This window comes from Microcebus murinus, chromosome 20 (assembly GCF_040939455.1).
Source record: "Microcebus murinus isolate Inina chromosome 20, M.murinus_Inina_mat1.0, whole genome shotgun sequence".
Lineage (NCBI taxonomy): Eukaryota > Metazoa > Chordata > Mammalia > Primates > Cheirogaleidae > Microcebus > Microcebus murinus.
The window spans coordinates 23,210,731-23,225,074 of NC_134123.1; the positions used below are offsets into that span (position 1 = coordinate 23,210,731).

A 14,344-nucleotide genomic window follows, 5' to 3' on the forward strand; every position below is an offset into this window, starting at 1 on the left:
GAGTTATCATTCAGCCTATCATACAGATAAAAAAGTTTTCAGATTAGTAAGAGACCTAAAGCATCCAGAATATATAAAGATTCCTATAACTCTACAACAAAATAGTCCAATTAAAAATGGGCAAAGGGCGAGGTGGCTCATGCCTGTACTCCATGCCTGTACTCCTCCTGGGAGGCTGAGGCGGGCGGATTGCTCCAGGTCAGGAGTTCAAAACCAGCCTGAGCAAGAGCGAGACCCCATCTCTACTATAAATAGAAAGAAATTAATTGGCCAACTAATATATATAGAAAAAATTAGCTGGGCATGGTGGTGCATGCCTGTAGTCCCAACTACTTGGGAGGCTGAGGCAGTAGGATTGCTTGAGCTCAGGAGTTTGAGGTTGCTGTGAGCTAGGCTGACGCCACCGGGGCAACAGAGAGAGACTCTGTCTCTAAATAAATAAATAAATAAATAAAAGACTTAAACCATAAGTACAATTAAAATATAAGCAACATTGGGGGGACCTCTGCAAGAGAGATTAATAAAACATAGTGATGATGAGTCTGTGAGAACACAGGTACATTCTCAAACTACTGCTGAAAATGTAAATTGGTACAACTTTTCTGAAGGGCACGCTTTCAAATTATCAAGCTTAAATGTTTACCCTCTAGAATCATTCACATGTATACAGAGAGGAATGTACAACAATGAAATAATCTAAATTCCAACAATTAAGATCTGATTAAAATTAAGATGTGTCTATTTTACAGACTACTTGGCAGTAGCTTTCTAACAAAAGGTAATGTAGTAGCATTCTAAAACATTTTTGACACATAGCAAGCACTCAAATATTTGAATAAATGAAATTGAGGCTCTCCAAGATTTTTTTTTTTAATCGCACCAAAAAATAGCATATATAGTATGATACTGCTTTATACATGTATACAAATGCATAGGAAAGGGGCCTATAAAAATACATACCAAAATTTCAATAGTGTTAACTCTGGAAAAGAGAGGTGAATGGGAACCTTAACATTTTCTCTTATATCCTTCTATATCGGTTAATATTTATAAAAATGTATTCAAGTATATCTAGGTAAGAAATGTTTTCTACGTAACTCCCTTTCCCTTGCAAAGTACAACAGTCCCCCTTCCCTTATCTGTGGGGGGTAAACATTCCAAGATCCCCAGGAGATGCCCAAAACAACAGATAGTACTAACTGGTATATATACATTACTATGTTTTTTTGATCTGGTAACAGAGAGGGCTACTAGTGACTAACAGGCAGGTAGTATATACAGTGGGGAGATGCTGGACAAAGCAATGATTCATGTCTCAGGCAGACAGCACAGGACAAGATTTCATCGCGCTATTCAGAATGGCACACAATTTAAAATTTATGAATTGTTTATTTCTGGAATTTTCCACATAATATATTCGGGCCACAGGTGACTGTAGGTATCTGAAACCACAGAAAGCAAAAGCTGAGATAAGAAGGGACTATTGTAATCCTAGCTCTCTGGGAGGCCGAGGCGGGCAGATTGCTCAAGGTCGGGAGTTCGAAACCAGCCTGAGCAAGAGCGAGACCCCGTTTCTACTATAAATAGAAAGAAATTAATTGGCCAACTAATATATATAGAAAAAATTAGCTGGGCATGGTGCTGCATGCCTGTAGTCCCAGCTACTTGGAAGGCTGAGGCAGCAGAATCGCTTGAGTTTGAGGTTGCTGTGAGCTAGACTGACGCCACAGCACTCACTCTAGCCTGGGCAACAAAGTGAGACTCTGTCTCAAAAAAAAAAAGGGACTATTGTATATAAAGATTTTTAATTATATTATAAAGAAAACTAGGCATGGCACAGTGGCTCATGCCTGTAATCTGAGCACTCAGGGAGGCTGAGGAGGGAGGATCACTTGAGCTCAAGTGTTTGAAACCAATCTGAGCAAGAGCAAGACCCTACCTCTACTGAAAAGTAAGAAATAACTAGCCAGGTTGGTGGTGCATGCCTTTAGTCCCAGCTACTAGGGAGGCTGAGGGAGAAGGATCACTTGAGGCCAGGAGTTTGAGGTTGCTGACACCATGGCACTCTAGCCCGGGCAACAGAGTGAGATTCTGTTTCAGAAGAGGGGGAAAAAAAACACAAAAAACTAAATCAACTCCCATACATAATTTACTTATCAGCAGTGACTGAAACTGGAAGATGTTATCCTAAGGAATATTATCCAATTTGCTGTTAAATTACTCAATACATACATGATTAATAAGGAGATGAGGTTTTAAAAAGTTTAAGAAAAAATTTTCCTGGATATGCCTACAAAGATTTTGCTGTTAGTAGACAATTACTCCAGCTTCAGGTGGATAAATCAAACTTGCCAAGCCAACAGTGACATTCTGAAGAAGAATAATTCTGAAGAATAATCTGAGGAGTTATTCTCAAGTTTTCATTTACTCTTGTGTATAATGCTACAAGTTAATGTGCTAACAAAAATAGATAAAATTTTATCTATCAGACTGCCAAAAATTAGAAGTAGGGTTTCAAATCCTGGCCAATATAAATGTATAAGTTGGTATAACCATTTTAGAATTGAATTTCTAGTACTTATTGAAATTTGTTTTAATGAAAGGTATGCATATATCTTATAAGACTCAGCAATCCCATTCCTAGACACATACTAAAGAAATTTGTACACAGGACCATGAAGACACATGTGTGAAAATTTTATGGTAGTAAGGAGGTGGAAGAATGCTAAGTTTCCACTTCAAGAGGACAGATAAAATATGAAAGAAACGTCACACAGAATACTATGGAGCTGTCAGAATTACTGAAACAGCTGTACTTAGAGCAACATGGGAAGTTTTTAAAAACAAAACCAGAAAAAAAAAAATAAGGAACAGGTTTCTAGGTTCGGTGCCTCTCTCACTGAACAAAGCTATAAAACCTGAAGAGAATGCATGTAGCAGCTACTAGAAAACTCCAAAAATAATAGCAGACGGATGAAGAACAGAATTTGAAGTACTAATAAACTGGCAATGAGTTTATCTTTTTTTCTCTTCTGATAATCCCTGGCCTGAATGCAAAGCAGCCTGAAACCCAGAAGCATTTATCACCACAGATAGACCATCAAGAGAAGCTCTTTAGTCGTGGCTTGAGGAACTGTAAAGGAGATGGTAGGTATGGACAGACAGTAGGTGAAATACTAACTCACATGGGAAAAAATAATCACCACACATCAATCTGAGAAAACACAGATGTTGGAATTAACTAACAAACACTTTAAAGCAGCTGCTATGAAAATACTGCAACAAGTATGGGAGAGTATTCTTGAATGGAAATATAAAAAGTAAAGAAAGACATAAAGAAGAAACAAACATGGGAGGCCGAGGCAGGTGGACTGCTCAAGGTTAGGAGTTCGAAACCACCCTGAGCAAGAGCGAGACCCCGTCTCTACTATAAATAGAAACAAATTAATTGGCCAACTAATATATACAGAAAAAATTAGCCGGGCATGGTGGCACATGCCTATAGTCCCAGCTACTCGGGAGGCTGAAGCAGTAGGATTGCTCGAGCCCAGGAGTTTGAGGTTGCCATGCGCTACGCTGATGCCACGGCACTCACTCTAGCCCGGGCAACAAAGTGAGACTGTCTCAAAAAAAAAAAGAAGAAGAAGAAGAAACAAACAAATCTTAGAACTAGGCTGGCATGGTAGCGTGTGCCCATAGTGCCAGGTACTCAGGAGGCTAGGGCAAGATGATTGCTTGAATCCTGGAATTCAAGGTTACAGTGAACTGTTGATTGTGCCACTGCACTCCAGCCTGGGCCACAGAATAAGACAAGACAAGAGAAGAGAAGACAAGACAAACAAGAGAAGAGAAGACAAGACAAACAAGAGAAGAGAAGACAAAACAAACAAGAGAAGAGAGAAATCTTAGAACTGAAAATTTAATAACAATAACCAAAGTAAGAAACTCACTGTATGGGATCAATAGCAGAGTAGGAAATAACAGGAAAAAGCCAGTGCTCTTGAAGATAAATAATAGAGAGTATCCAATATGAAAAACGGAAAACACAATGAAAATATTGAACAAAGTCTTAGAGATCTGTGGGACAGCAGCAAACAATAGAATGTAACCAATCTGAAACTGAAAAAAAGTGAACAAAGCCTTAGAGATCTGTGGGACAATAGCAAAGGGTCTAACAATTGTGTCTTCAAGTCCCATAAGCATAAAAGAAAGATTGTGGTACCAAAAATAAAGAAAAAATTCTAGCTGAAAACGTTCCAAATTTGGCAAAATATCTAAATCTGCAGACTCAAAAAGCTCAGCAACTCCAATCAGACAAAACCCAACGAAATTCATGTCCAGATTCATTATAATCAAACTCCTGAAAACCAGAGACAAATTTTTAAAATACTGAAAGAGCCACAGAAAAACAATGCATTACCTCTAGAGGATCTAGTGAAATGACAGCGGCTTTCACATCAAAAAGCAGGGTACCAAAAAAGGAAGAGGAACATTTTTAAAGTGCTGAAAGAAAAGAAAGGTCTATCATTCTATATCCAGTGAAAATATCCCTTAGAAACAAAGATGAAATAAAGTCATACTCAGATGAGGGAAAACTAATAAGAGAATTTGTCACCAGCACACCTGCTCTAAAAGAATTCCTAAACGACATTTTTAAAGCTGAAAGGAAGTGATACTAGAAGGAAATGTGGAAAATTAGGAATAAACAAGTTATAGAAATTGTGAATATCTACATATAGATGACCCTACTCAAATCTCATAAAAGGCTGTGGCTCATGCCTGTAATCCTAGCACTCTAGGAGACCGAGGTGGGAGGACTGCTTGAGCTCAGGAGTTCAAGACCAGCCTGAGCAAGATTGAGACCCCATCTGCACTAAAAATACAAAAATTAGTCAGGTGTTGTCATGGTACATGCCTGTAGTCCAGCTACCTGGGAGCTGAGGCAGGAAAATTGCTTGAGCCCCAGAGTCTGAAGTTGCAATAAGCTATCATGATGCCACGCACACTATCCCTGGCACAGAGTGAGACCCTGTCTCAAAAAAAAAAAAAAAAGTCTTGTATAATATGTTTGACAGCAAAACTAATAACACTATCTGATGGAGTTTTCTATATGTAGATGTAATACCAAGATAACCAAGACATAAGGGGATAAGGTGGGGGGGAGGGAAGAGACATATCTTATATATGATGGTAAGGTTTCTATAGGCCACGAGAATAATACTGACTCTAAGTAGACTGAATAGATTTTTAAACTAGAATACTAAAAAATATTCTAATAATCCAAAAGCTAGAAAAACAGAAACAAAAATAAACAACAGGGAACAAAACAAATAAGGTAGACCTTAATTTGAATATTCAATAATTACATAAATAATTACAGTGGCTCATGCCTGTAATCCTAGCACTCTGGGAGGCCGAGGCTCGCGGATTGCTCGAGGTCAGGAGTTCAAAACCAGCCTGAGCTGGACCTGAGCGAGACCCCGTCTCTACTATAAAAATGGAAAGAAATTAATTGGCCAACTAATATATATAGAAAAAAATTAGCCGGGCATGGTGGTGCGTACCTGTAGTCCCAGCTACTCGGGAGGCTGAGGCAGTACGATTGCTTGAGCCCAGGAGTTTGAGGTTGCTGTAAGCTAGGCTGACGCCACGGCACTCACTCTAGCCTGGGCAACAAAGTGAGACTCTGTCTCAAAAAAATAATAATAATAATAATTACATAAATAATTAAATATAAATGGTATACACAATAAAAAGACAGATACTGTTGGAATAGACTAAAAAATTATCCAACTAAATACTATCAACAACAAACTTCAGGCCGGGCGCTGTGGCTCACGCCTGTAATCCTAGCTCTTGGGAGGCCGAGGCGGGCGGATTGCTCAAGGTCAGGAGTTCAAAACCAGCCTGAGCAAGAGCGAGACCCCGTCTCTACTATAAATAGAAAGAAATTAATTGGCCAACTGATATATATATAAAAAATTAGCCGGGCATGGTGGCGCATGCCTGTAGTCCCAGCTACTTGGGAGGCTGAGGCAGGAGGATCGCTTGAGCCCAGGAGTTTGAGGTTGCTGTGAGCTAGGCTGACGCCACGGCACTCACTCTAGCCTGGACAACAAAGTGAGACTCTGTCTCAAAAAAAAAAAAAAAAAAAAAAAACAACAAACTTCAAATATAACAATATACATAGGTAAAAAGTAAAGTATCTCTCTAGCAGAATTCTCAGCTATCTAAACTATCAGTAAAGGTATATATGTAAATGCTAATCAAAAGAAAAGCTGGGAACAGGTGCTGTGGCTCACATCTTTAAGTAATCCTAGCATTCTGGGAGGCCAAAGTGGCAGGATTGCTTGAGCTCAGGAGTTTGAGACCGGCCTAAGCCAACAGTGAGACTCAATCTCTAATAAAAATAGAAAAACCAGTCGGGCATAGTGGTGGGTGCCTGTAGTCCCAGCTACTCAGGAGGCTAAGGCAGGAGGATAGCTTGAGCCCAGGAGTTTGAGGTTACAGTGAGCTAGGCTGACACCCAGGGCTACAAAGCAAGACTCTGTAACAAAAAAAGTTGGAGAAGCTGTATGATCAAAAGAGACTTCAAAGCAAGGAAAATCAGGGATACAGAAAAACATCACATGATGATACAAGGGTGAATTAACCAAGAAAATGAATGCTCCCAAAATAGAAGAACTGAACAACACCAACAACTGATTGCACATCACTGACATTCATAGAATGCTCCTTCTTATATTATTCTGGGTGCAGAGAAAAGGAAAAAAAAAAGAAAAAAGAAAAATGTTAAAGTTAAAAATAAAATAACTATAACGCTCCACCCAACACAGCAGTGCACACTGAACATTCATGAATGCAAACCAAATCCAGAGTTACCACCTTAACAAATTAAATAGAACTGAAGTCACTTGAAGAAAGTTCTTTAATCAGAATGGAATTAAACTAGAAATCAATAACAGAAAACCTCCAGGCTCGGTTCACAGATATAATCTTAGTACTGTGGGAGGCTGCAGGAGGATCACTTGAAGCCAGGAGTTCAACCCCAGCATGAATAAGAAAGAGACCTGGTCTATACAAAACAGAAAAATTAGCCAGGCACGGTGGCAAGTGCCTATAGTCCCAGCTACTTGGGAGGTTGAGGCTCAAGGATGGCTAAGCCCAGGAGTTTGAGGTTGCAGTGAGTTATGATGACACCACTGCTCTAGCCTGGGGGACAGAGCAAGAACCTGTCTTAAAAAAATGGCCGGGCGGTGGCTCACGCCTGTAATCCTAGCTCTCTGGGAGGCCGAGGCGGGCGGATCGCTCGAGGTCGGGAGTTCGAAACCAGCCTGAGCAAGAGCGAGACCCCGTCTCTACTATAAATAGAAAGAAACTAATTGGCCAACTAATATATATAGAAAAAATTAGCCGGGCATGGTGGCTCATGCCTGTAGTCCCAGCTACTTGGGAGGCTGAGACAGAAGGATCGCTTGAGCCCAGGAGTTTGAGGTTGCTGTGAGCTAGGCTGACGCCACGGTACTCACTCTAGCCTGGGCAACAAAGCAAGACTCTGTCTCAAAAAAAAAAAAAAAAAAAAAAAAAAAAAGGAGTAGGAAAAAAAAAAAATCTCCAAACACTTGGAAATTAAAAAATACACTTATAAATAATCCATAGGTCAAAGAGAATCTTTTTTTAAAAAGGATTGAACTGAAAGAAAATGAAAATTACAACAATTTGTAGCTAAGGCAGTACTTAGAAATTTAGAACACTAAAGCTTTTCTTTTTTGAGACAGTCTCACTTTGTTGCCCAGGCTAGAATACCATGGCGTCAGCTTAGCTCACAGCAACCTCAAACTTGTGGGCTCAAGCAATCCCACTGCCTCAGCCGCCCAAGTAGCTGGGACTACAGGCACGAGCCACCATGCTCGAATGATTTTTTATATATATTTTTAGATGTCCAGCTAATTTCTTTCTATTTGTAGTAGAGACAGTAACTCGCTCTTGCTCAAACTGGTCTCGAACTCCTGACCTTGAGCGATCTGCCCGCCTCCGGCCTCCCAGAGCACTAGGATTACAGGCGTGAGCTGCAGCGCCTGGCCAACACTAAAGCTTTTATTAGCAAAAGAAGAAAAGTCTCAAATTAGTAATCTAAGCTTCTATCTTTAAGAAACCAGAAAGAGAGTAAAATTAACCCAAAACAAGTAGAGGGAAAAAAGACAAAAATCAATGAAACTAAAAAATAGAGAAAATCAAGGAAACCAAATACTGGTTTTTCAAAAAGGTTTTAAAAATTAATAAACCTATATAACAATCCGACAAAGAAAGAAAAAGGAAAACAAATTATCACTATCAGACATGTTAAAATGTTCTGGTCAACAGTTACAGTTTGTGTATGTACAAATATATACATAAACATATATAAACAAATTTATGTGTATGTGAATACATTTTTTATATATACCACATACTAATATTATCCAATACCTAATTTAAAATTCTTTCTGTCATTCAGAGGTTATGCTAAAATCACTCCATACCTCAACATCTTTACTATCATTCATTCACGCAACAAACACTTGAGTGCTATTCTACCACTGTGCTAACCAGCTATAGACAAGAGATGTTTAAATGATAGCTGACTCTAGCCTTCAAGGAGCTCACAATCTAACTTGGGTGACATAAAAACAACTATAAATTGTCTCATACCCTGTCTTATAGTTGTTTTTATGTCACCCCTGTTAGAGGATTATAAACTAGTGACTGCATTACTAATTCTCAATATTCTGTTTACATACTAAATTACACTATTTTTATTAGTGTAACACCATTATTTTTATTACTGTCACAGAGAGGTTGGCAGCCTTACGTCTTGGTTCTTTCCAATTCTTCACTTTACTCCAATCCTTAATGCTGACATAACAATCCCATCTAGTCCTTGTTTATCACTCAGCTCCCTGAGCCTTCTGGAACTAGATAATCTCTCCATCATGAATAAAGGAAAGTGTAAAACCATAGATGCAGTCCTTCCTTCTCAGGTTATTTAGGGGAAGTCAGTCAGAGAACTGCTGCCCAAACTAGTGAAGCTGCCCAGAGGTAGTGATCCTCAATGCTTTAGTCAAAGTAGCTAAAACAGGCAAAAATAAATAAATAAGAAGAACCAGAAAACATCATAAGGGACAACTTTTAGTCTGTGCCTCCGAAAGTACTACGGTGGAGAAAGGACAAAGCAGAGTCAATAGTGGCTACAGGCCAGACATGGTGGCTCACGCCTGTAATCCTAGCACTCTGGGAGGCTGAGGCGGGCAGATCCCTCAAGGTCAGGAGTTCAAAACCAGCCTGAGCAAGAGCAAGACCCCGTCTCTATTAAACATAGAAAGAAATTAATTGGCCAACTAAAAATATATAGAAAAAATTAGTCAGGCGTGGTGGCACATGCCTGTAGTCCTAGCTACTCAGCAGGCTGAGGCAGGAGGATAGCCTGAACCCAGGAAATTGAGGCTGTCATGAGCTAGGTTGAGGCCATGGCACTCTAGCCCTGCCAACAAAGTGAGACTCTGACTCAAAAAAAAAAAAAAAGAATAGTGGCTACAGAGATACTTTGCAATATATACAAAAACTTTAGTGTTTGAAATGTAATGTTTTATTTATTCTGAACACTTTTTCTTATAAAATAAGTGATTTCTACAGACTTAGGTATGACCACTGTATTGCAATTATGAAGATGTGATATAAAAGTAGAAACATAATGTGGAGCTAGAAGGCATTTCCAACATAATATAATCCAATCCCCTTAAAATCATTTCCTATACAGGCTGCCACAAAGTTTACTATATTTTCACACTATAAACATAATCAAATCTTCACCGAACAAACTAATCAAGACTGAAAACTTAATAAAAAGACTCTAAGAACCAGCAGCATCATGTATAATTCACAAGAAAGTACAGGCTTCAGATTCAGAGAATCTGAAGTTTTCCGGAAGCTATAAACATGAAAATATAATACCTTAACCTTAATTTGTTTCTCAATAAAGTTAACACAAAAACATTACAGTATACTTTTATGAAGAGTTTTTCTCAAGGTATATTGTTATAAAGCTATACCAATGGACTACAAACACTATAGAATCCTTCTATCGCCTACCATCCTATCACATTACAGTCTAACAACCTTAAAATACAGCTGCCTAATATTCCACTGGGTAATAATTTTCTTCTTTCCCCAACATTTATATCATATAAATAATGCTGAAGTATTCATGTGCACATTACTTTTCCTGTATTTGAAATTATTTCTTCAGACTACACTTTCTTTCAGCTGTATTTTAAAATCACAATAGGCTAGATTTAATTGGGACTTGATTCTGATTAGTTTAAAATATAAGAGCTTAAATTAAGTAGACTGGAGTTGGGAATTCTGGAGCTCATGATCATTTAGAAGCCAGAAAGAAACAGGCACAGGAAGAAAGAAAAGGAGAACCAAAAATTATTTGGACAAAATAATACCACTATTTCAACACATTGACTGCCAAGTGAGTTGTATTTAACTCAGACTAGTTTTGAGCCCTGGGCCACCTGAAGCAAAACCCTGTAGTTGGTTAGTGAAAATCTTGTTGATGTTCTTCCTGTTACAATTAACACTGACAATTTAACTTTAAAAACGTGGATTGTGTTGCATATAACTCACCCACAGAAAATAATAAAATATAACAAATTAGAAAGGATCCTTCTGTTTTAATAAAACACCATGGCTCTGGTGAAAAAAAATTTTTTTTCTAGTGTGGCAGTCAATACGTGAAAAATAAGACTTAAGAAACTGGATGGTTTAAAACTGTAATACAAACATTTCAAAACACTTTTGTCTTCTATGCCAAAACGGGTGGTTCTGAAGAAGCTGTAAAAACAAAGTTTCCAAAGAACTACTGGTTTGTGGATGAAGAAGGAATTCATTACATTCTTTACTTTTGTCTGTCTGAAATTTTCCATAATAAAAAGTTAAAATACATCGCCTTTTTCTTTTTTTTTTTTTTGAGACAGAGTCTCACTTTGTTGTCCAGGCTAGAGAGCCTGCCGTGGCATCAGCCTAGCTCACAACAACCTCAATCTCCTGGGCTCAAGAGATCCTACTGCCTCAGCCTCTCCAGTAGTTGGGAGTACAGGCATGCGCCACCACTCATTTTTTGTATACGTATTTTTAGATGGTCAATTAATTTCTTCCAATTTTTAGTAGAGACGGGGGCTCGCTCAGACTGGTTTCAAACTCCTGACCTCGAGCAATCCGCCCGCCTCCTCCCAAAGTGCTAGGACTACAGGCGTGAGCCACCACGCACGGCCAAAAAGTTAAAATACGTCACCATTTTAAAAACTACAACTCCCCAAAAGAGCTGTGTAAGACCAGACTTTCAGTCTACTACGGCGCACAGCGCAGGTGGCTGTCTTTTGTGATTATCCTACAGTGTCATTACCTAATTATGAACAGACACTGTCAGGTCCGGATCCTTGTTAAAGTTTATACTAGTGGACCGGGTGCGGTAGCTCACGCCTGTAATCCTAGCACACTGGGAGGCCGAGGCGGGCGGATTGCTCGAGGTCAGGAGTTCGAAACCAGCCTGAGCAAGAGCGAGACCCCCATCTCTACTATAAATAGAAAGAAATTAATTGGCCAACTTATATAGAAAAAATTAGCCGGGCATGGTGGCGCATACCTGTCGTCCCAGCCACTCGGGAGGCTGAGGCAGGAGGATCGCTTGAGCCCAGGAGTTTGAGGTTGCTGTGAACTAGGCTGACGCCACGGCACTCACAGAGTGAGACTCTGTCTCAAAAATAAAGTAAAATAATCTTGATAAAACAATGTTTATACCGGTGAATTCCAAGTGCTCACCTCACCTCCAGCACCCCGGAAGAGGAGCGCTGAGACTACAAAGAGGAGAGCGACAAAGATAGGGCTGCAGGCTCCTCACAAGGTCTCTCATCGCACACGTAGGGGGTCTCAGAAAGGAAGCAGAAGCCAACGCTTGCTTCAGCGAAAGAAACGGTAATTTCCTCCAGCCAAAGAGGGCCCGAGTCTGGGCGCCCCAGAGACAAGCCCAGGAGGCCACCCCGCTCGGTGGAGACTGCTGGCACTCAGAGGCGACCTCCGGCACTGCAGTCACCTACCTTCCCGAAGTCTCCCGGGGCAGAGGAGACGGGGAGGGTGTAGCCACAGAGCCCAGACCGAGCCCAGACCGAGGTCGCGACGTTTCTGCCCCAGGGAAGAGACGCCTTAGAGCAGGGAGAACAGGAAAGTTTGGCGGCTTCGAGTACCCAGGACCAGCGGCATTCAACCAGCTCTCGGCCCAGCCACGCAGGCCCTTATCCCCCGAGCCGGGGCCGCCTCCCGCCCCGCGGCCCCTCGGGCCTGACCTCTGGCCTGAGCCCCACTACCAAGATCCTTCCCTTTCTCCTCAGCTGCCACCTCCGCGGTCGTCTGAACCCTACCCCCGAGCGCTGGCTGGGGACTGCTAAATCCCGAGCGTAAAGTGAAGAAGATGAAGCAAACCCTTGACGCTGAGGATGCCACACTCACCTGACCGAATCCAGGCGTGAAAACAAGAGAGCCCGACTTCGAAACCACGGATCAGCATCCAAAATGGCGTCTCCCTCGGCCTCAGCACCCCGAGCGCCCGGGCGGAGGGATCCACGGGGGCTGAGCTAGCCACGCTCTCCTTCCCAGCGATTGGCTGCGCTCCCGCCGCTGCCCGGACCCACGCACTGAGGACTTCGGGGCTGTCTCCCTCGGCTCGGTTTGGAGCGGGCGCGGTCGAGGGACTACTTCCTGTGGCGGAGGCACGGACTGGCGGGTGGCAAGTCGTTCCCACTGAGTCACCTGCTCTGGGCGCGCCCTGGATTTTGCCCTGGGCGCGGTGAGGTGGGGTCTGTGGCTGGTTTTGCGACTTTGCGCCCAGTGCCCTTTTTCCGGGTTGTTCCGGCCCCCAGAAAAACGGGCTTCTAGTACTGTCTCTCAAACGTCAGGCGTTGCTCCCCGAGACGTGCTCCCGTCCCCTGCTCGATTCTCCTCTGGGCCTTGGGGTCTTTCGCCGGAGCCGTGGTTTCTGTCCCCGGGTGGAGTAGCCGAATGGGTTTCGACCCCTCTCTGGCAGCTCACCGCTGTTTATCCGACTCTTCGTCCTCGTCTCTCCGTTTCCATCTACCGACTCTGAGTCCCCTGCTCCGCGCTTCAGCCAAGTCTGATTGCCCGTTCAACCAGAATCTCTCCGGTCTGGGTTTCATTCAGTCGTGTTTCCTCAGCACCACATTCTCTGGCAATTTCTCTCATTTATCTCTGGATTCAGAGGAAACTTTTTTCATTTGGTTATCTTTGTTTTTAACTTGAAATCCATTCACTCGGTTTTAGCATTGGAACGGGCTCCCAGAAGGAAGTAATCCTGCCCCCTGCTGTAGAGGCTGCGTAGACGGGGACCAAGATTGTGGTTTGCTGAATTGTGCTGGGGCAGTCATGACAAGTACCAAGCTGCGCGTTGCCCTGTGGGTTTATGTGGATTTAGAAATACCGTGTCTCTGTAACCATTTGCAGCATCTCGAGATAAGACCAGGTTCCAGGACCTCAAAATACAGTGTTTGGCTCCTTTAAAATGTGCGAATTTTTTTCTTCAGTAAACATATGCATATATAAATTGAGTCACTTCTACAAAATAAACAAAAAAAAGGGGAGGGAGGGAAAGTGCTCTAATTTAAAGAGCCTTACAGACACAGCAACCAAATATAATGTGTGTATCTTATTTAGATATTCTTTCAAACAAACTAAAAAGACGTTTGTGAGACAATCAGGTGTAATTATTATATTATGGACAAGGTATTACATGACACAAAACAACCTAAGAGTTATTTTGATAAGCCTAAAAATAGCATTGAAATTTTGTAAGAAAATGTTCTCTCTTTTTGTAATTTTAAGAAATTCATCTTATATGTGGGGGTAAAATGGCAAAAATCCTAATTGTTGAATCAGATGATGGCTACTGTTGTACATTTATGTGTCTTTTCAAAATGTTCATAGCCAACAGCCAACAGGTGGAAGCAACCAAAGTGTCCATCAAGGGATGCTTGCATAACAAAATATGGTATATACAGACAATGGAATGTTAGCCTTAATTCTGACACATGCTACAACACGGATGAATCTTAACAGACATCATGTTAAGTGCAATAAACCCGCCACAAAAGGACAAATACTGTATGATTCCATTTCTGTGAAGTACCTAGAGTAGTCAACTTCAGATTCATAGAGACAAAAAGTAGAATGGTGGTTGCCAAGGACTAGGGGGAGGGGAGAATGAGAAATTGTGTTTTGTGGGGTTTTTTGT

General features: G+C 41.3%; 1 protein-coding gene across 3 annotated transcripts in view; it reads right to left on the reverse strand.

The window, feature by feature from the left end:
* Positions 1–13,589, reverse strand: part of IST1 (IST1 factor associated with ESCRT-III) — a 29,510-nt gene extending 15,921 nt beyond the window's left edge. Inside the window, exons 1-2 of one of the 3 annotated variants that reach the window (XM_075995768.1) lie at positions 12,550–13,583; positions 5,565–5,686 (exon numbers count right to left, since the gene is read on the reverse strand). The gene's annotated coding sequence lies outside the window, so the exon portion shown is untranslated. Of the gene's footprint in view, positions 1–5,564; positions 5,687–12,549 lie in introns of all 3 variants that reach the window. The other 2 variants (XM_012742419.3, XM_012742414.2) reach the window with 2 other exon arrangements.
* Positions 13,590–14,344: the final 755 nt, after the last annotated feature.